The 24,159-nt window shown below is 38.6% G+C and overlaps 1 pseudogene; it reads left to right on the forward strand.

Annotated features, from left to right (window-relative positions):
• LOC124236323 (Y-box-binding protein 1-like) overlaps window positions 1-20,884 on the forward strand; it is a 172,170-nt pseudogene extending 151,286 nt beyond the window's left edge.
• The last annotated feature ends 3,275 nt before the right edge of the window (window positions 20,885-24,159 follow it).

Consider the following 24,159-nt stretch of genomic DNA (forward strand, 5'->3'; position numbering starts at 1 on the left):
ACAGGAAAACTCACTGAGAAATATCCAATCATGTAGACAAATAAAGAAAAAGACATTTTGAGCAAAGGGTAAGCAAGTGGAAAGACCCCAGGTCCCGGGGCATGTTGTGTCTTCTGATGACTAGTAAGGAGGTCAGACCCTTAGAAGACAGAAGGGCACCCTAGTGAAGGGGGGGTGGAGACCATACAGCTGTGTGCAGCCCACTTTAAGGCTTTTGGCTTTTGAAATGACTAAGATGAGAAGGATTTAGGGTAGAAGGCTGAAATATATTATCTGAGTTTTGTTGATTCGTCTAACTGCTTTATTGGAAATAGACATAGGAAAGAAAGGAAAACACGAAAAAAAAAGGGAGGAGGGGAAGGTAGAGGAAGAGGAGAAGAGGAGTGAAGGAGAAGAAGAAACAGAAGAGGAGGAGATGGAAGAGGTGGGGGACGAGGAAAGGGAGGTGGGAGGGAGAAAAAGGGAGAGGAAGAGGAGGAGGAAGAAAAGGAGGGGGAGGAAGAGGAAAGACCAGCTAGAGGCTATCACAGTAATTAACAGCAAAAAGTGACATTGATTGAGCCAGAGCAGCTGCGATGGAGGGAGAAGCACTGGCCGGCCTCTGAAAATGAAGTCAGCAGAGATTGCTGAGAGGTATGGGAGAAAAAAAACAGCTGATCTCAAGGTTTTTGGCCTGAACAACTGCAAGGATGTCACCATTTGCTGCGATGAAGTCTCAGGGAGAAAAAGGTTTTCAGGGAAATATCAGAGTTTGGATCTAGAGCTGGTAAGCCTGAGATTTGTATTCTACATTCAAGTAGGGAGCTAGAGTAAGCAGATGGACACCTGAGGATGGAATGCAGGGAAGAGTTCCAGGCTAGAGAAGGAATTGGGGGTCAATACCACATAAGAAGAAACTAAATTAGTTCACCAAGAGCACGAGCAAAGGTGGAGAAGAGAAGAGGTCCAAGCAACGGACATGGGGATTTGACAATAAAATGCTGCATAAATGCCAATATATTTGAATATTTAAATGAAAGGGACAAATTCTTGAAAAAATGCAAATTATCAAAATTAACACAAGGACAAACAGTATATCTGAATAAAAAATATAAAATAATATACAAGCATGTCCAAAGCATTATTATTAATGAAATTCACACAATGAAACAGTCCAGTCACATTTGATAGTCCTTTAATGCAATATTAAATGCAATAGTAAATAATAAATAATGCAATAATAAAGCAATGAAAATTAGCAAAATCATGCAAGATACAACAGCTTATATGCAATCCACAGACATCATGTTGAGTAGAAGAGTCCCAACTCCTACTCTATCATTCCACTTTTATAAAGTTCATGTGCAGGCAAAACTAACCTGTCATTATAGACCTTAGAACAAGTGCTTCCTGTGGGGGCTGATAAAGATAGGGTGTGCTGGAAATGCTTTATAGCCTGATCTGGGTTTGATGACTTGTCTTTTTTCTCAGCTTTATTAAGATATTGCTTGAGTCTTTTTAGACTGTAATCATTCCATCAAGGTGTACAGTTCTAATTTTGTCCGCTTTTTTTGTTAAACTACTAAAAACATTTTATTTTTATTAGAAAATAAAAAACAATCAAATAAGCAGAAATAACCAGAAATATATTAAAAATAGTAGTATATGGAGACTAGCCCTATGACTCATTAAAATAGTCTATAAATCTACCATGACTTAGTAACAGAGTTGACACTGGTATGTTAAGAGAAAGATAGAACACAGGTACGGGATAGAATTTGTATGCGTATTAGTAGAAGAGATGGGAAGGTAAAACAAATATAATCTGAAAGTAGAACTGGGCTGTATAAGAAACAGACAAATCCAGAAACAACTGACATAATAAATGTGACTACATATACTTTGAAAATGTCTGAGTAAACAAAATCAAAACGCTATAGACAAATTAGGAAAATATTTGCAAAATATCCAAATTTTTACAGATCAATAAGAAAAATACTAACCACCTAATAGCAAAATATTTAATATAGAGTCTACCATAGAAAAATACAAACATCTTTTGAATATAAGATGCTCAATTTGACTCATGATTAGATTTTCTAATTCCTCTACTTTTTAATTTTATGATAAGCATGTATTTTCTACATAGTATGAGGAAATGTTAATAAAGCTATATGTCTGGCCGCATGCCCAGTGGAGCAAGCAGTGCGGGATAGTGTGTGGAGAGACCAAAGACAAGACCCAGAGACAGCCCACGAGACATACAGGTTCACCGGGACTTGCATATAGGGAGTGTCCAGGGGTGGCCGGCTTGATGGAGTAGTGCACCCACTGCCACGGGTGGAGAGGAGGTTGCTCATATAAGCAGAGGACAAAGGCTATGTGCTTGCCAAGAAGGACTGTCCTTGGTGTGACCAGGGTTCCCAGGAACAGCAGCCCACGTGCAAGGGCTCCTTGTTCTTTCAAGATGTGATGTTGTTTTTAGTGCGTGTGAGGAAGACTGGCCCTGAGCTAACATCTGTGCCCGTCTTCCTCTATTTTGTATGTGGGACACCTGCCACAGAATGGTTTGATGATCGGTGTGTATGTCCGCGCCCAGGATCTGAACCTGCGTGCAAACCCCAGGCTGTGGAAGCAGAGCGTGTGAACTTAGTCACTACACCACTGGGCCAGCCCCTTGAATTGATGTTCTTTGAGTGAGGTAAGTTAAGATCCGAGTTGGCCCTGGATTGTCACAAATCCCTTCTGCCCAGGAGGGGGCCAGAAGGACACATGGTTGTAATAGAGCATGTAGTTACTGCTGAGCAAGCAAGGTCCTACAATATAAAAACACAATTTCTACTCTACTATGATTTATAACTTAAATTTTGTTATGCTCGGAAACATTTTCCATTAAAATTTGCTATAATGTTGAAAGAAGCAGTCTCTATGTCACCCTATGAAAACGCAAGAGTCATTGACTTCAACTTTTTTTGTTAACATATATCTATATGTTTTGCGGGGGGCGGTGAGGAAGATTGGCCCTGAGCTAACATCTGTTGCCAATATCCCTCTTTTTGCTTGAGGAGGATTGCCACTGAGCCAACATCTGTGCCACTCTTCCTCTGTTTTGTATGTGGGATGCCATCTTAGCATGGCTTGATGAGTGCTGCATAGGTCCGCACCCAGTGTCAGAACCTGTGACCCCCAGTCTGCTGAAGCAGACCTTAACCACTACGCCACTGGGCCAGCCCCACCTTCAACTTTTTAAACTGCAACCAACAGTAAGACATTTTACATTGCACACTGCACACATAAAACACACGCTCGTTTACCAAACAACATTGACGCCCACAACTTGAGTGGCATGTGGAAATACGCTGGTCTGTCCCACCCTTTTGTGCTTTATTAAAATAAACGCTAGTCTCCAGCCAGTCTTAAAAGCACTGCTGTAGCAGATGCCAAACCAGCTTGTATTTATTTTAAATACATTATCATGAATTTTGCGATATAGCAAGAATATTACTATTTATGACCATTCAATCTGAAAGCCTAATGTAGCAAAGTGCAGCTGTGATCAAAGATTCTGACAGAAGCGAGCGTCAGTTTAGCATCAACCTTTTGTGCCAATCAGTATGTAATTGTTGACTTTGATTACAGGTCTGTTGGATAAAGGAGTACTTTCTAAAACTTATGTGCATTACTTGCCTTTTTGAAAGAGAACATTTTAAAGAATTATGTCACTCTGAAGAGAAGAAAAAAAAGTTGTGGCTTCAAGTGTACCTACCTTTCACAGGAAAGAATGACAATCTTTTCATCATGTTAATGGTCCAAACAGGTGAACATGTAAAACTTCTTCAGAATCCTGTCAGGATTTTCACAGTGTAACCTCTCAAATGTAAGTAAAAAGAGTATTTATTCTCAATTGTAAGTAAAGGGATAGTTCTAAGCAGTTTTTCTGTTTTCTGTTCCCAAAACACAAAGTCAAGTCCCCTTTCTGTCTTCAAAATGAAAGAAGTAGTGAGCTCTCGTGGTACGTGTGAACCTGAACATTTCCTTGTCCTTTTTATTATACTACTTTCAAAGCTGCCAAGCTTCCAAGCTTAAAGCCATTTTGTCTTTGTCATTTCCCACTTCCTGTTACCCCAAGAAATAATGTTACTCTGAATATAGATTGGGAATTGTCACCCTCTAGGCACAGGTAAGGTGTAATTTCAGCCTTATTTTATCCAAACTACTATGAAATCATTAATTCATTGCTGAGTGAATTTGTTTCATCTCATGAGGAAAATGGTGGCTCTATTCCTAAATTCAGCTTAAAAATTAGACGGAATCGCGCACAAAGCCATAGCCTGTTCCAAACTACTAGGATGAGACAGGGAAGGTGGACTGCAAAGGCCCCGGGAGCAGAGGGGGCATTTTGTGTGTAAGAGCTGATTTCTGTTTCATTATTGTGAAAATATGACTCTTCAAATGGCTTGTGACACTTTTCAATCACAAGAAATCTCTTTGCTTGTATTCAAAACGTCATGAAAGAGAAGGCTTTGGAAATAAAATGGATAGCTTTAATGAAGCTACAGCTCTTACGAATACATAAAATTCTGCATTTTGTTTGCTGTTTTTGATATTGACCTTATTTTTTACTTTGAAAAATGTACAGAAAAACCTACAGAAAAGTTGTAGTAAAAGTCATATTTTAAGGACACTCATTTACCCTTTACTAGGATTCTTCAATTGTTAACTTTTGGAACATTTGTCTTCTCTTTCACTTTCGCTAAACATTCAAAAGTAAATCACAAACACAATGACACTCATCAACGTGACCCCGCACCCCCACATCTGCCCTGAGGGGAGGGCCCCCGTCCGCCCCTCCCCAGGGTTGAGGAGACTCCCAGGAATTCTCTGGTAAAGCGCCACAAGTTATTCCCTTAAACAGCCCGGGGAAAACTAGAATTAAAGTGAACGGAAAACCTTGCCGGATTCCTGCAGATAATGGGGCTGCCCTCTCTGCTTTAAACCTCACGCGCTCTGGAGCCTGAAGACGGGATCCTGGGGAAGGCGACAGACGCTGGAGAAGCGTGAGTAGCGCCCGTGGGAAACGAAGGGAACATCTTATGTCCCTTACTCTCCCAGGGACAGCTATTGCCTTCTTGTGAGTCTCATTTGTGCGCTGAAAACTCAGCTTGGCTTTCTGTCTGCCTGGAGTACTCAGGTGGTTGATGCTTGCGTATGCAGGCAGCTCAACCGTCCGGTCCGGGACCCAAAAATGTGGCTGGATAGAAATATGGGGCGCACCCCATTTGTGGCTAGAGTCTGCCGAATGACAAAACTGAAACAACTTGGTAACGCATCTGATGTCCTTTACTCAAGGGAAAACAGTCTATGGCCTGGGGCAGGGCAGTGCCCCCCTCACAAGTAGTGGATTGCTCTTTCTGTGGGATTTTGGCAAGAGTGAGGTCTCTAGAGCGTCTGACCAGGCAACGGGAAACGCTGTGATGGGCTAGGAGGTCGGAGATTTCCCTAGATGGCCAGCGGGTCCTGCTTCCTGGGGTCAGTGAACTAGCTGAAGCTGAGTTGGAGGACTGGATTGGTAAAAGCCAGAATTCTTCGACAGCTGTTTCCTGTAAGCGCAGGCTGACAGGGTTAGATGTGTGGTGTGGCCTGGCTGTCTGGGCCGCCTCCAGTTTGTGGGTCCTTGATATACAAATTAACCTTATCAGGTCCTACCAACCGTTGCCAGCTCTCAGGGGAATTGTCTAAGTCTTTCTGTCTTTCGGCTGTTTTTTGGGAGTGGCCAGGGATCTTGGAGAGTAATATCTTTTGCGCTGTCTTTGGAGATGCCTTTTGCATCGGAAGAGTCCTTCAATACCGCCAGGAATGTTTACTCTTGGTCCCGGCTGAAATCTGACCAGATATTTGAAAGAAATTTTTTTTGTTTTTTAAAGATTGGCACCTGAGCTAACAACTGTTTACAACCATCTTCTTTTTTTTCTGCTTTTTCTCCCCAAATTCCCCCAGTATATAGTTGTATATTCTAGTTGTGGGTCCTTCTTGTTGTGGCATGAGGGACGCTGCCTCAACGTGGCCTGATGAGCATGTCGGCACCCAGAATCGGAACCATCTAAACCCCGGCCACCCAAGCGGACACGATCTTTCCCACTAGGCCATGGCCGGCCCCAGGAATGTTTTTTTAAAGTAGCTCTCTGATCAGAAGTTGGGCAAATTGGGAGCTCATGCTCAGACTGGTAGAATTTTTTTTTTTTCCTGCCTTCTACCCTCAGCTAAATGAAACTATGTACCCCAAGGAAAGAAAAACATTCCAAACACAAACAGCTCTAAATCTGGAACATAGGAACATTTCAACTTAGTTGAAGATCTGGTCTCCCATAGAAAGAAGCGAAGGTCATACAGCGGGATGGTTGGCTCAGTCCGTGGTTGGCGTTCAGGTTGCAGCCCAATCCTTGAGAGATTAAGAACAACTGTCCTACAAATTAAGGCCAGTGTGTACAACTCAAGTTATAAACTGAGCCTTTACAGGAACAGAAAAAGCCCACTCATTCTTTTTACCAATCCCCAAAACCCCTCATTCATCTCAAAAAGCTCATAGTTGTTGCAAAACTTCTGGATTTAGGAAACATAGGCCCTCCTTGGAGGAACCTGCAATCTTTGTCTGTGCCTTCGAGGCGTAAATGTTCTGCCTGGTCCCCTCTAGGAGCTGAGGGTCAGCTCCTTGAAATGCCAACTTCAGGGAGGTAATTCTTATCAGAAGGAAAAAAAAGGGAAAGGCTGTTTACAATGTAGGTAGGTGAATGAAAAATCTTAAAAGTCTTCTCCACAAATACTAGTGAAAAGTTTAAGCCATCTGAGCAGGTAACAAACTTATTCCATCGGCCAAAATCATGATTTGGATCCAACTATTCTTTTATAAACTAGTGTGTTTTGCATTATCACCCCTGCGTCATAGCTAAAATTGTAAAATGAAAGCTGTAAGATCTCAGATTGCATCCATCTGTATGTTCACATGTGTCTACGTGTATATGTTACAGACGTGTGATATTTTTTCTACCTCCAGATGGTATTGCCAGAATTAATCTGTAAAGAGTTCTACTTAATTGCTTTAAAGACAAACAAACATTTATATAAATCAAGTATACTTTCAGAAATATAAAAACTAGTTTCAAATTCACATGATCTAGGATGATCTTTGGTAAATAAAATCTAGTTTAAGTTTGTTGATTTAATTAAAACAGGCATGTCTTTAGAGCTATCAATATTAAATATAATGCAGACATACAATTTTTATTCTACTTAGGTTTACTAAAAGTCAAATAAGTTCGTGTTATCTCTGTTACAGCATTTGTCAGCAAGAAAGATAATAAGATGTTGGTGAGCTGTTTAATGTCTCATGAAATTTTTTTGAGGAATCTAAACATAACTGTTAAGAACAAGTAAATTAAATATATGTAAGTAAGATAAAAGTTTGCAAACGGATTTTTCAATAATAATTATGCTTTATGGTATGTCTACATAAAAATAGTTTCCAAAATCCTTTTGGTGACTTGAAACTTTAAAGTTATACTGAGATAAGTTAAATGATGGATGTTCACTGAATATCTAGATCATTTCCAAATAAGATAAAATATTGAAACACTAATTATTGATCATCGGTTTATCCACTTTTCACTTCTTATAGAGAACTAAAGATGTTTGGGTTTGTTAGTAAACATGTTTTGTGCCACATTGAAAAATTTATGTAGGGGAGGAAGACATTTCCTCTACCCACTGTGGGTTCTTCTGGCCAGAGAATGAATTAAATTCACATAAGACAGAATAACAGGAGAAAATTAAACAAAGCTTTATAACATATATACATGGGAGAGGCTCAGGCAAGCTGAGCAACTCACCAAAATGGCTGAAGCCACCACCTTAAATATCATATCAAGCTAAAGACAAAGGAGGATGTTGGGGGTGGAGGGGGAGTCCATCATGGGAGATTACCACACAAGTACAGTAAACAAATGCAGATTTAACTCCTTGCCTTTGGCATTGATTAAGAGTTTCTAGAGATAAGGTCATTCCCCCTTCTTCCTGGAACAGAGAGGGAGACACATTTACAGATGGAGATTTCCTTTATGATGTAAATGTTTCTTAACAAAGGGTAAGTAAACTCTACTTTTCAGCACTCCTTTCCTGTCTGCAGTTTATTAAAAGTAACCCTCCCCAAACAATCATCATGCCAAAGAGACATATCTTGGGGTGGCCAATTCTAGGCCCCCACATTTACTGTGAGGAAGAATGTACTTCCAGAAATTATGAAATGTGTAAATTTGGCAATCCACAGAATCCTAGTGTTAACAGTCCACAATTGCTTACTTTTTAGTTTTCACTGGGAATTAATGATTCTAAGGGTTAAGAATTCTAATCAATTAAAACTACTTAGAAATAATAAAGATGAAAGAAAATAAGCATGTATGAAAAGTGGGTAAGGAGAGTAGAATGTGGTGGGGTTTTTGGATAAGGAAAGTTATGGAAGACATGGGTTTTTTAAAATCATTTTTAAATACCTCACTTAATTAACTGAGATTGATGGCTCATTGTGTTCTAATTTGCATTTCTTTCATTTAACATTTTTCCGTCTTAATTGACCTTTCTGTTTGTTTTTCAGTGAATCACCTAGACGTGCACTTCAGTGGTTATTTTTCCTATCAACTTGTTGCAATATTATTATTGCTTTGTAGGAGCCCTGATCAGTCCCCTTAACCAAACAGGGAAGTAATTGACAAGAGATGAAAGATAACATAACTTCTTTGAAGGTTACCATTAATTTAACAGTAATCATTATCACACAAAAGGAAATAGCAAGTTTTAAGTCCACCTATGCTGAGTTCCTTGTTTCATTTTAATTGAAGTAATCTTGACAAATGCACTAAAAACAGTTATATATTTGATGTGATCCTGTTGATTTAGACTTCCTAGTTTTGAAAAAGATCTGTTAAATGTGTCCAATTTATGACTCTTTATCATTAAAGAGCAAAGTCTTTCACTTTATCCAGACTTTTTTCTTTGTAATGATTTTGTTTTTCGTCCATGAAGAAGAATAAAACAGTGACCAATATTTCCCTGACAAATCCTGCACTGGTAAGCCAACTTTTAAAAGGACTTTTCACTCTCCTTACTAATTTATTTTTAAAAAAGAATATGCAAAGCACTGTTAAACTCATTTTTGATGCAATTTTTTTTTTTACCACCTACTGAATATATAGAGAAAATAAACATGCAAAATGCTAAACGCAGTGTGCTCCCTGGCTGATTCACTGAGCACGCTTACTTTGGTGCAGTCTGCTATTTCCCGCAATCGTGTCTGCTGTGCATTTGATTCTATTCTATCTGTATATTTTTTTCCAGGAGATACCAGGCTTCCTAAAAACACTCACATATATTTCTCCAAATGTCTTTACTTCGTATTTTACCATCCAGCACAAATTAGCCATCTCCTTAATTTACGATCTACATGGTAATCACGATGCTTACTCATTCTGGAAACTCACTTGTAAAAGGATGCCTTTTGATGCTATTAAAATCTTTCTTGCTGGTACCATTGAACTTTTGTATTAGCCACCTTGTTTTGCGTTAGTCAAAAATATATCTAGATTAGCGCTATAAGTCCTTTAGCACTTAATTCATGATATTGTACGTCACTGCAGTGCATGTACACGTTATTTTTAAAATATTTTATCTATTGTGATGACTGAATATCTTGATACAAAAAATATCTCCCTTAATATTAGCAAGAAAGAGTCCTATTTTTATTATGATGATTATTTAATGTTATGTCACTATGGCATTAGGATACAACTCTCTGAAAGACCAATTACTATTATGGTCACATAAAATAGAAATGGTTATTTCACTGTGGGGGTGTTCAAATGATAAAGGGAAATGACCAAGGATCTTCAGTGAAGGCATTCTAAAAGGTACAGGGAGGAGACTAAATCAAGACAATATACAAAAACATTAAGCAATTTTATGTCAACTCTTCTTTCAATGTCCAAGATATATAAAAAGAAACAAAAATCTGGTCTGCAAAGAGCTTTTAAAGTCCTATAGAATAGTGAAAGCATCAGTTTGCCTTGAAATGATCTCTTCCTCACTTATTCCTGAGAATGGAAAGTTGAGAGGCATTGATTGCAGTGTCTAATGTCAGCAAGTTAACACCTTCTTTTCTAAAAATATTTTAAGAACTGCAATTTTAACTCTCATCCTTGATCTTCACAGAAACTCAAGCTCAAACAACTCTACGGCAGCAGGAGTCTCATTCTCAAAATAATAGGTGGCTCCTTAAGCAAGCTGAACAGTGTGGGGATATCCACTTTAAGGCTTCTCCCAAACTAACCAATGGAACGAGAAAGGAAAAAAATATTCCCTTTGCATATTAAGCTCAAAGCAAAAATACCAGACCCAAATGTGAAATTCACAGTAGTGTATGTGTGTGTGAGTGCGTGTGTGTGTGCAAGAGAGAGATGTTTTACTTGAATGGATTTTCCCATTAGCTAGAGATCATTGACTAAGATGAAAATAGTACACTTTGTTAGATTCTTTGTGTCTCACATCTATAAACTTAAAATTTAGACAGAAGACTCTAAGGAGATGACTCTTATAAAGCACTCTCTAAGTCATATGCCAAATTCTGTAAGTGATGTTTTATTAGAAAAATAAAGTTTATTTTCAAAATCGCATTATGGCTTGTATATAGTTACCAAAGCAGTGTGTACTGTGGGTCATTTGGAAACTATAAAAAAGCATAAAGAAAAAATAATTCCAGAGTTACTTGTAATGTCAATCCAAATGTCAGTTCAAAAGATTAATATACTATTAATACAAGATGAAATATCAAACAGCAACCTGATAGTTCTTCTTAAAATAAAATGCAAATTTTTCCATGTTATTAGGTCTCCAGGAAGCTCTTGTTCTGGCATGTTGTTCTGTAATGTCCATAAATTTTTCTCTATTATTGGACTTCAAGTTTTTTCTCTAATAGTTGCTATTATAAACAATGTCCCTATGGATTCTTAAAATAATTTTTAAGGACAAATTTTGCTATATATATTTTAAACCATGAAGATAACTATGTTATCTACCTATTGCTCCTTGGATATTTTTTAAAATGTATTTCAATGCCATATTATTTGGTCCATAAAAGTCACAAATGTTCTTTTTTCTTTGTGGATGCACTCTGACCTATATAAAACAATCCCTTTTCCCATTTAATGCTTTTGACTCTCAATTCTTTTTACATGATAACAGTATGGCCATCACTGCTATCTTTTCATTGACTTTTTGCCATTATATATTTTTATCATTCCTTTATTGCTAACCCTTTATTTCATTTTGTTTAATGAGTATCACTTGCAATAGGTAAGTAGTTTCACCCACTTTTATTACGTCAGTGGACCTACCTGATGCGTGGTCTCCTGAGGGTCTCTTTTAAGCTGCGGTGTCTTTCTCTTCCTCCCCGCTCCTCTGCTTTCTCTCCTTCCCCTCCTCCTCTCTCTCTGCCTCATTTCCCTTTTCTTCTCCTTCCTCCGCCCCCTTCTCCTCCTCCTTGTCTTCTTCTTCTGTACTTCTTTGCTGCTGCTTTTTATTTCTTCTCTTCCTGGTCTTTTCCTGTATGCTCCAAAACATCACTGATCTTTATATTCTCTAGACTCAGAATCATTTAGGCAGTTTTGTGTGGTCTAGCATCTCGAGGCGCAGGAGCACCGCATCATTGGTCTGAACTCAGCCTGCTCAACTTAAATTGTAGCTCCGTCTCCTGATAGTTCTATGATTTGGGGCACATTATCAGTATTTTCTGGAGCCCAGTTTCCGCATCTCTAAAAGATACTAAATACATTACACATCTCATTGGATTACTTTCTGTATCAAATGACACATCGCTTGCAAATATTTAGAAAAATATCTGGAACTTAGTCATAATGTTACTCAATAAATGTTGCACTATTTTTATTAACATCATTATCATTAATAGTATTCATAATAAATAATAATAGCACCATCAAGAAGATCTAGATTGAGTTTGAGAAATACTGATCCACAATTCTGCTTCTTGTCCATCATCTGCTGTGTGGAGCCAGGAGGTTTCCATGGCCTTCTGCTGTCCTGTCTTCTAATTGTTTTCTAGCTTTGCTGTTTTTCCATGTGTGCTAAGTCTCCCATAGGGGAATCTTTTCTCCAATAGATTTGATGTGTCCTGTAACTTTCAGATTTTTCTGAGGTTCTTGGCATGTAGGTAATATAGTTTATTTTCTATAGCAACGGTACTACACTTTTCTTATTTTTATATTAATATCAATTCAAAAAGAATGATCTTGGTGGAGGAGAGTAGCATTAAACAGGTAGGCTTGGTCTATCATTATTATTATTTTTTTTTTTTTGAGGAAGATTAGCCCTGAGCTAACATCTGCTGCCAATCCTCCTCTTTTTGCTGATGAAGACTGGCCCTGAGCTAACATCCGTGCCTCCTCCACTTTATATGTGGGACACCTGCCACAGCATGGCTTGCCAAGTGGTGCCAAGTCCGCACCCGGGATCTGAACCTGCGAACCTCAGGTCACCAAAGTGGAACATGCGCACTTAACCCCTGTACCACCCGGCCCCTGGTCTATCATTTGTAATCTTAAGTCCAAATAAATTTTGTTTCAAAGAGAAGAATAATGTATCAACATAAAAAAAAGTATGTCAAATTCATGCTCACAAGAAAATATTGATCATTGTCATCGACTGTGTCCAGAAACAATTTTGACTCCAAATAGAAGAAGAGTGAGAGAAAAAAGGAAGTTTTTACAACTACCTTCTTGCTTCCTAAATGTGTTAATAGCCAGCTCTGAAGATCTCCATCCTGATCTGTGTTCTCTCTATACAATTAAACCCACTCACATGACCTGGCATGGGGAGAAACGGTACTGGGGAGGGTCTGATGGTTTGTCTCTAGCATCCACACTGTCTCAGAAATACACATAATCTTAGCACTTTCCAATCCACCATAACTATTCATAGGTGATGGATATGTGTATTTCTACTCAAGTCTATAAGAGTACATGGTTTTAAAAGTTAACCTGGGGGCTGGCCCAGTGGTGCAGTGGTAAAGTTAGGCATTCTACTTTGGCAGCCCAGGGTTTGCTGGTTTGGATCCTGGGTGTGGACATATGCACCACTTGGCAAGCCATGCTGTGGCAGGCGTCCCACGTATAAAGCAGAGGAAGATGGGCATGGATGTTAGCTCAGGGCCAGTCTTCCTCAGCAAAAAGAGGAAGATTGGTGGTGGATGTTAGCTCAGGGCTAATCTTTCTCAAAAAAATAAATAAATAAATAAATAAAAGTTAACTTGTTTGGAGAATTTAGAATCCAGGCAGAAGACACCTCTATTATTGCAAAAGCAGTGGGTGTTCAGGAAAAACCTGTAACTAATGACATGGTCAAACTAGATAACAACAATCCTTAGACAGCCATTTCTCTAGTATGTACCTGACTTTCTCATTTGCTGTATAATGAGATGACCTTGTAATCCTCCTTATAAAGGAACACTGGCACAACTCCTTTTATTCATAACGGCTGTTTCCTCTGTTTGTTAGTGCTGTACCTATGTATTTGGAAATGCTTTCACAACCAAATGACTTCCGAGTATCCATGAGTAGATTCCTCAACTACTCAGTAACAAGAATGAGAGAGTGGGTACTTTTTGTTCTTTGCATTTTTTTTATTATTTTCTTTTGTTAGTTACTGCTCATCTGAAAACTATAGCCATGTTTTCTGGTATCTAGTGTGTTAACAAATAGAGCTTAAGTTTGCTTTGACTTAAAGATTATAGAAAAGAGTGACTCCTTGCTCACTAGAATAAATATCTCAAGTTCTAACACTACCTGAGAATAACGCATTTAAAGACGCTAACATTTAAATTAAGGCTGGAAAATTCTTTTTTTTTTTTTTTAAGATTGGCACCTGAGCTAACTGTTGCCGATCTTCTTCTTTTTCTTTTTTTTTCCTACTTTTTCTCCCCAAATCCCCCCAGTAGATAGTTGTATGTTTTAGTTGTGGGTCCTTCTAGTTGTGACATGTGCGATGCCGCCTCATCATGGCCTGACGAGCAGTGCCGTGTCCACACCCAGGATCCTAATCGGCGAAACCCTGGGCCGCCAAAGCAGAGCGAGCGAACTTAATCACTCGGCCATGGGGCCGGCCCTGGCTGGAAAATTCTAATAAGGAGTATTATTGACTCACGAAAGATTTTAAGATATTAATAATATATTTGCATTGTAAAGCACCTTTTGGCAAATGACAAAAAAAAAAAATAGAAAATCAATGACACAAAAACCAAGATATGAAGCTTATTTCATTAGAATATTTTGTTCAAAGTATAGACTTTCTATTTTTAAAAAAACATTAAAATATCAGCTTTGACAGTTTTAGCTATGTGATACTGGACAATTTATCGTTTTTTCTCAACTAAAGAGGTTATGTTAAAACATAACTTTAAAGATAACAGCCTATTAAATGAAGTAACGTGGACCGTCAAGAGTAGAGTAAGTGCTCCACAGCTGGGCAGAACACGTAAAACTACGTCTGTTTTCAAAACAAAACGAGATTCTACTTCTTGAAACACTGAGGTGAGCACTTGTGGTGAATTTGAAACATATTTTAATTTTCAGTAATGTTTCCATATGACTCATTTCACAACACATTTATATTCATTATATTCACACTAGCTCAATAAATTAGAAATAATCATTTACATAAATAGAATTAAATATGTTCTGGCTTTTACCGCTTTTAAAGATATACACCAGAAGATGATGGGGGTTGTGTTTAAAACAAAGTATAAGAATTTAACTGTGAGACATCTTATTTAAATCTTTTCCTTTTTATTTTTAAAGCAACCATAGTTTACTGTACATAGAATAAAATTACTCACTGGACCACACAGCTCATTTTGCTTACTTTTGGCACCATAGTCCACTTTAATTAAGAACGTTTTCAGAGAATCACAATGCCAAAATTCTGCTTTCCTGATTGAAAGAAAAGGCGCAGTTAGCTGTTCTATTAGCAACATGAATGATGCTATTAGAGCAGATAATGATTTAGGGAAGCGCACTTAGAAGAGGGTAAACTTTAGTACAAAGAGCACAGAACAAAATGAAGTCCACACTGATCAATTACTCAAAGTGAGATATACGGGCTCATGGTTGCCAAATATCCTTACATAGACAGGTAATGTAGAGTTTTGGTTTTGTTACATATTCTAAAGCCCTTTGTCTCAAAATTGGCGATCCTAAGCTTTACCACAAATGGAGTAATGTCATATAATAGAAAGATAATTGAGTGTTTGCATGTGTGCCTGTGCCTATGGGCCGGAGGAGAACATACATGCAAATGTACATTCATGACAGTAGAGACAGAGAAATCCTTGAGGCATTAGTTTTTAAAGCAATGGACAGCAAAGAACTGAAATTAGCAACACAATCAGGTTGGTCAGAAAGGTTATAATACATTTATACAAAGAATTATTATGCAGTCAATAAGTACATTCAAGATATATGATTCAGTGGAGGGGACAAGATGTGGAATAGTTTGTATTATAAATTGCTATTTGCAACATCCACATAAAATCTTAGAATCCTTTCAGGCTGTGAGTAAGCAGTTTCAGGGTCACAGGTAAGCTGCATGATCTCTGAAGAGTTACCCAGCTGCAGCAATCATTCCAGGTGAGGCTTCTGTAGATGCTGGATTTCTTTTTGGAGTGTAGGCTATATAAGAAGCTCTTAAGAGTGGGAAGTTAAAAGTAAGATTTTAACATTTACTCTTACTAATATTTGAATTTTAAAAACTTGTTTAAGTATCTGTAGACAATTTAGTTTTTAAAATAAAAGACCTTACAAAAACAATATTTTCTGCATCATTAATTCATGTTTTAGTCTTTCATAAATAGACATTTTACTATAAACCTGAATGTATCCAGACTTTTTTAAGAGTAATATCAATCAAGAATTAAAAGTTTCTGGGGCCAGCCTGGTGGTGTAGTGGTTAAGTTCACACACTCTGCTTCAGCGGTCCAGGGTTTGCGGGTTCAGATCCAGGGCACAAATCTACACTTCAATCATCAAGCCATGCTGTGGCTGCGTCCCACATACAAAAAATAGTAGTAGATTGGCACAGCTGTTAGCTCAGGGCCAATCTTCCTCACCAAAAAAAAAAAAAAAAAAAAAAGAATTAAGAGGGGCTGGCCTGGTGGTACAGCAGTTAAGTTCACGCATTACACTTTGGTGGCCCAGGGTTCACCGGTATGGATACCAGCTGTGGAACCATGCACTGCTGGTCAAGCCATGCTGTGGCAGGTGTCCCACATATAAAGTAGAGGAAGATGGGCATGGATGTTAGCTCAGGGCCAGTCTTACTCAGCAAAAAGAGGAGGATTGGTGGCAGATGTTAGTTCAGGACTAATCTTCATCAAACAAAAGAATTAAAAGTTTTTCTCTGAGTGACTTTCAAAATACAACACAGTATTTTAACCATAGTCACTTCTGTACATTTTGCAATATATATATATATCTATCAAACCATTATGTTCTACACTTGAAACTAATATGTGATGTGTCAATGACATTTCAATAATAAAAGTTAAATAATTACTACATTTTTCTAAACTATCCTTTGTTATATAAACACAAGTTAATTTTCCTTCTTACAGTTATTTTATCATGAAAAAGGAGGTGAATATGAGGAAATTATGTGGTTCTGTAAATCCATTACTGAACTTTTCTGTAGAAGTCCTATTGCCTGGCATAGAATTATCTCTATCAAGGAAAGCATCTATAGTTTTAAAGACTGCATGATCATATCCCAATGGGATTGCAAAATGCTAAGACTTACATGCTTCTACGGTAGATGTGACAACACAGTGAACCGGAAGTCAGTGTCAGGCTTTAGCACAGAGAAGCCCAGACTCACAGGTTCACATCAGCCTTTGGTAAGATTTTCAAAAATGGTTTTCATTTCTACTGAAAAGAGAATGAAAATTATTGTCAATATACGTATATACTGCTGTGCAGGACTAGACTCAAATTGCTCTAAATAAGTGGTGCTATTAGTCTGTACTCTAAATCTCTGTGCTAATCAGAAACTTTCTACAAAATGAATAGAAGTTTACCGTATGTGAAAATGGCCCCTAGACTCAGTGAAATGCACGTAGATGAATGTTTATAGAAACAGCATGTTTGCAGAAACATTATGAGAATTTCAAGTGAGGAGATATATGAGGTGAACTTGTTTATTTACAAATTGGGCACCTGCTATGTGCAAGGCACCAGGTGAAGCTGGGGGCATCGGGGGGGCTGTGTAAGGGCAGATCATCTGGGATGGATTACCTACCAGCTGAGAAGATTGTAAACTATTGAATGCTTATATTGAATATATATAAGTATGTGTGTGCGTGTAGGAAATGTGTAGATAGGCATCATGGGGCAAAGCCTTAAAAATGTAGTCTCCTAAAGTGAGAAGTCTGTCTCCATAATCACAGAACTGGGTTTTGCCCATTGTGTGTAATTGTGAAGGGTCTGAAACTGTACACCATTTGCATGCGACAAGTTGGCCTGCCATAGTTTCCTGGATCTTGGCAGATGTCACAAGATTCCTGGGACAGAAATAAAGGACTTTATTACTCATGGCACAGCAAGCAATTTGGGCATCATGTGTATGTTGATTCTTCTTGCCCCCAATCTCGTGAAGCTGATGCAGAGACAGACCTGCGTGGATGCTGCACACCAGTGGGTTTGCCTTATAGCCCAGGAAACCTGAGCTTAGGAATGTGTTTAAGGGAGCTGCTCGTAAATCTGCTCAACCGTTGCCTCAGAGGAAGACATTTGCTTTATTATCTTGGACAGCACATGACTCTGGATTCTGAATTCTGCCCCAGAGGAGGCACTATCTCTATCTTCCAATGCTGTTTGCTATACAAACGTCTAGGAAAACATAGTCCAGAACAAACGCTCTTAATGCTTCTGTTTGGAAGACCTGCAGAAGTATGAGAGACCCTTGGAGAATTGTCTCCCAGCACATAGGTCCTGGATAATCTTCTGGCAATAGTAGGAATGTTGGCCTTTTGAAAGAAGTTTAAAATTATTTCATAATTAGAATATGATTCCGCCTAGACTTTCTCAATATTAGATTGGTCTGAGATTTAATGACTTAGATAATTCTTGATTATCTTTACACAAAGGACTTGATTTGATTTGCTTTTTAGACTTTAGTAAATATCATTTCTCAAGCATCTGTTGAATCGATGATCCACAAAACAGAATAGTATCCACTCAATAAAGAGCCAATTCTTAGACTGATTTCAAGTTTATTTTGAGGGGTTTTTTTTTTGTAATGACACATGTACTCTGTGTAAGTATAGGACAGCCTTTTGCTCCAATTACACTATAGAATTATAATAAATAATAGTCTCACTATAGAATGTTGTTGGAACCATTCCAATATTTATTCTGTCAAGGTAAGCATCAAAAAGTGGAAATATATTCTAAAACATATGAAAATATTTTGAAAGTTTCTCTGTTAATCTATGCCACTCCCTGGGTAGTAGTGCCACTCCCTGGGTAGTAGTATGTGAATCCCTGGACCATAAATGTCTACCTTTAAATATGTTTGTAATTTTACCCAGGTTACAAAGGTGAGTTTGTAAGATTTCATAATATTTAAACAAAATAGAGAAGTCACCTAATATACTGGATTAAAAAATTGTTACAAAGTGTTTGACATTTCTTCCTGTCTCTGATTTTCTCTCTATGAAAATTAACATGATAACCTTTGAAAATTAGTAGTAAGTATTTGGATCTTTATAGATCTTATATCTTTCCCTTTCTTTTTCCATCCCGCATTCTCTCATGATAATTGCTCAGATTTACATAAATTGATTGCCAAAATATTCTTTTTTTTACCTAGATAAATGTCACTTTCGCAGGAAAATTGATAGGGTATAACTCTGTGTCTTGAAGGGAAGTTCATAGTAGACAAGATAATAAGGTCTGAAAACATAGCAGTTAACTTTTGGATAAGGAAAATCAGATGAGGCCTGGTGGTCAATAAATTAAACTCCAGTAGAATATTCCAGAGAAGAAGCGAGGGGAGGTATCCACTACTCTATTAGAGAGTATCCTCTGGTTGAATTTAGATGAACAAACATCTGTTCTATTTAAAATGTTATATTAGGCCAATACTTAAAATACTGTTTCCCTTTTTATATATTAAGAAAAAAGTGAACATCATGCAGATTAGAGCTGACAGTCAAGCTGTGTAAAAGAATGAGGCTACAGAAAACCGAGGAGAATCACAGACTTAGTTCCTGGAATGACCTGTCCTCCATCCTGTATCACTTTTTCCATGATCCTTTTGTGTCACCGTTTTACACTTTCCTGCTCCTCCCCTCTGTTTCTTCAGTTTTGGGAATTATCTGCTGGGCTCTCTGGGTCCTCAGTTTTCCTTGCTCTAGTTTCTGGAGTTAATCTAGGCATTTTAAAAATGGCTCAACAGAGTTCGATCGGTAGCGGGAGCGGAGAGCGGACCCCAGAGAGCCCTGAGCAGCCCCACCGCCGCCGCAGGCCTAGTTACCATCACACCCCGGGGGGAGCCGCAGCTGCCACAGCCGGCCCCACTCACCATCACCGCAACCGTGAGCAGCCAGGCGGAGACCCAGCAGCCGCCCGCCGCCCCCGCCCTCAGCGCTGCAGACACCAAGCCCGACACCACCGGCAGTGGCACAGGGAGCGGCGGCGCCTGCCCGCGGGGACAAGAAGGTCATCGCAACGAAGGTTTTGGGAACAGTCAAATGGTTCAATGTAAGAAACGGATATGGGGGGCGCTGGCCCCGTGGCCGAGTGGTTAAGTTCGCGCGCTCCGCTGCAGGCGGCCCAGTGTTTCCTTGGTTCGAATTCTGGGCGCGGACATGGCACTGCTCATCAGACCACGCTGAGGCAGCGTCCCACATGCCACAACTAGAAGAACCCACAACGAAGAATATACAGCTGTGTACCGGGGGGCTTTGGGGAGAAAAAGGAAATAATAAAATCTTTAAAAAAAAAAAAAAAAAGAAACGGATATGGTTTCATCAACAGGAATGACACCAAGGAAGATGTATTTGTACACCAGACTGCCATAAAGAAGAATAACCCCAGGAAGTACCTTCACAGCGTAGGAGACGGAGAGACTGTGGAGTTTGATGTTGTTGAAGGAGAAAAGGGTGCGGAGGCAGCAAATGTTACAGGCCCTGGTGGACTTCCAGTGCAAGGCAGTAAATATGCAGCAGACCGTAACCGTTAGAGACGCTATCCACGTCGCAGGGGTCCTCCACGCAATTACCAGCAGAATTACCAGAATAGTGAGAGTGGGGAAAAGAATGAGGGATCCGAGAGGGCTCCCGAAGGCCAGGCCCAACAGCGCCGGCCCTACCGCAGGCGACGGTTCCCATCTTACTACATGCGGAGACCCTATGGGCGTCGACAACAGTATTCCAACCCTCCTGTGCAAGGAGATGATGGAGGGTGCTGACAGCCAGGGTACAGGAGAACAAGGTAGACCAGTGAGGCAGAATATGTATTGGGGTTATAGACCACGATTCCGCAGGGGCCCTCCTCGCCAAAGACAGCCCAGAGAGGATGGCAATGAAGAAGATAAGGAAAATCAAGGCGATGAGACTCAAGGTCAGCAGCCACCTCAACGTCGGTACCGCCGCAACTTCAATTACCGACGCAGATGCCCAGAAAACCCTAAACCACAAGATGGCAAAGAGACAAAAGCAGCCGATCCACCAGCTGAGAATTCGTCCGCTCCTGAGGCTGAGCAGGGCGGGGCTGAGTAAGTGCCGGCTTACCATCTCTACCATCGTCCGGTTTAGTCATCCAACAAGAAGAAATGAATATGAAATTCCAGCAATATGAAATGAACAAAAGATTGGAGCTGAAGACCTTAAGTGCTTGCTTTTGGCCTGTTGATCAGATAACTAGAACTATCTGCATTATCTATGCAGCATGGGGTTTTTAGTATTTTTACCTAAAGATGTCTCTTTTTGGTAATGACAAACGTGATTTTTAAAAAAAAAAAAAAAAGCCTGGTTTCTCTCAATACACCTTTAAAGGTTTTTAAATTGTTTCATATCTGGTCAAGTTGAGATTTTTAAGAACCTCATTTTTAATTTGTAATAAAAGTTTACAACTTGATTTTTTCAAAAAAGTCAACAAGCTGCAAGCACCTGTTAATAAAGGTCTTAAATAATTAAAAAAAAAAATGGCTCAACAGTTCCTTGCTTGAATTTCAATAATTACTCCGGAAATGGCCGTATCCTTGAGATTTCCTTAAGAGAAATAGCAGAGCCTCCGAGGGCTGCTCTGTGGCTCCAAGAGACTGACACCGTTCAAGACCACGTGGCCACAAAAAGGAATGACCTTGAAGTTTAAACTTCTCTTTATCCATAAGAAGAAATGAAACAGAACGAAATAAATACAGGCTTTGCTTCCACATGGAGAGAAGGACAACCTGGCTATTAAAATAGGTGTGTTAGGATTATCAGGTTGTTAAAGCAATGAGTGTGCAAATTTTGAGTCATCTCTGAAAAGTAACAGAAAGAAGTCATGGGCAATAACTCAGAAGGAAAAAGATTGCAATCTTTATAGTTAAGAAAAAGTCTCTTTGTTTTCTGTGGTGAAAGTTTAATGTTGATAAGGTTATCAGAGAAGTAGGTTTGAAATGTGGTGCATTCCAGTACAGAAGAGAGGAGAGGCATGTAGATTAACTCTCAAGGTCAAAGTAGGCCACTTTGCATCTCAGCCTTCATATCTGAATGGCAGAGCCATTAATACTCAGGGATATCTCAAAGCAAATTCTTTCTTTCTTTCTTTCTTTTTTGTTATAAACTTGAACAAGACTCTTAAAGGTTAGGAGCAGGGCACATCAGAAGAGTTTTCCTAGAAGCAGTTCAGTCTGAGTGGGGGGGCTACATCCAAGCTTTCTGTGCTTTCATTCATTGCATCCAAATCCAATCTATCGAATGCAATATCGTTTTTTAAAAATTTTCAAGATGCTTACTCATCTTCCCACATTTGAGTACTACAAGGTAAGGTTTATAGTATTTTTCTGAATCCTAATACAATAAGGAAACAAATATATGAGAAAATAAACCATTAAGAACCTAGAAGAATACATAAAAAGGATAGTGTGAAGACACATGATGACCAGGAAAGAGTTCCTGGAAGTATTTTTCCATCATAATAATCTGAATTTTCTTTTAGCTTTCCATATTTCATAGTCATATGATTTAAATGCATTTAATATATTTTTACTGAGCATTTATGGTTAAGTCACTGTGTGTGGTAGAAAATGAACAAGGCAGAGCTCCTAACTGCAAGAATGTCTTGAGATCCAGAAGGAACCATAAAATATACATGTGGAGGTGTGGAGAAAGAATATGATACATATATATAGTTTATATAATAAAAAGCAGAATATCATTTATTATATTAATTACAAGATCAAGATAAAATTAAATTTCATAATGTAAATGAGTAGGATAACGTTCTAGTATTAGAGAGAATGTAAATTAAAATAATGCCATGTGCATGAAGAGCCATTAAAATATTTGTGTTTTCCTTTCCTAGGAACTTCTCCTAACACATTAATCCCAACAACAAAAAAAGTTACATGCCTAAAATTTATCATTCTGTAAGTGTCAAAAGAGCCTAACTGTTGAACAATAGCAGAAAAAAATAATTTTTATAATTTGATTCAATGAAATATAATGCTGCTTTAAGAGGACAGTTTTAAAGACTATAGTAACAGAAAATGTGTTAAGTAGACATGACTTCAATTTTACTAAACAATGATAAAATTATTTTAGAATTAAGAGGCGTGGAAAAATGATCCTAAAACGATATTACAGCAAGCAGATAATGGACAATAGTAAAGCACCATTATCAATTTAAAATGTACAGCAGAATACCATTATTTTCATTATTATCTGAATATGTTGGGGTTTTTTGGTTGTTTTTGGGGGATTTTTGCTGAGGAGCATTAGCCCTGAGCTAACATCTCTGCGAGCCTTCCGCTATTTTGTATGTGGGTTGCCACCGCAGCATGGCTGCCAGCAAGTGGTGTAGCTCCATGTCTGAGAACCGAACCCAGGCTGCTGAAGTGGACTGAGCCAAACTTAACCACTAGGCCACAGGGCCGGACCCTGAATATGTTGTTTTTATTATTCCCCCTTAATAAATAGAAAAAAATCATCTTGTTTTTGCCCAATCTTGTTCTTTCATACGATTTAAAATTCATTCATTGCCCATTCTTTGTGCAGCTTTCCCAAGATTAATTCCTGGTACTTGTTTAATAAATATTTGTGAATTGAGGAATTTCTTTTTTTTGGTAGGAGAAATAAATTCCATATTTTAGCTGTAATATCTCTCAAATATATAAACCTTTGTAACTTAACCTTTTCTGTGCCTGTATTTGGAGCCATGCTATGTTTTTCTGTATCTTTGTGCCATGCTGGGAACTGTCAAATCAGCAGCATTCTCCCCTACATTGCATGGGAGAAACCTTGGAAACGCATTTCCCAGAATCTCTTGTCAGCAGGATTTTGGGTTAGATTCTACCAATGAGAGGCATTCACATAAGATCTGGAAGACTGAAGAGAAGGAGAAGCCACTGACCTCCCCTGGCCTCTGGCCATGGTGGGCAGATGCACAAGATTTGTGTAAGCCCCCAGGCACATATGTGCCCCAGCATCTGACGCACATTAATGGCTGTAAGATCCCTTCTGAGAAGTCATATTTACCCATCCAGCTGATCTTCGGTCTGTGAGAAATCTAATAATATTACCATTTAAAGTTGCAAGGACTTTAACCAACCTTATAGTTATCCTAGAAATCATCAAAAAAATTTTTTTCTTGTACCTAGTCTAGAGCTGTTAGCCTAACCTATCTTCTGATAATACAGCTTCTCCCAAAAGACACATTAGAACATACTTTGTTGCTGGTTCTCTTAACACAAGTTTGAAATAAAACTTTTACCCGTATCTGCAATGAATTTGTTTAAGCAGTTACTTTGTCAGGTTGCTTTGATAATTCCATTCACTAGGTTAAAATAGACAGTATCCCAAAGAAGCGG

Source organism: Equus quagga, chromosome 2, assembly GCF_021613505.1.
Source record: "Equus quagga isolate Etosha38 chromosome 2, UCLA_HA_Equagga_1.0, whole genome shotgun sequence".
Lineage (NCBI taxonomy): Eukaryota > Metazoa > Chordata > Mammalia > Perissodactyla > Equidae > Equus > Equus quagga.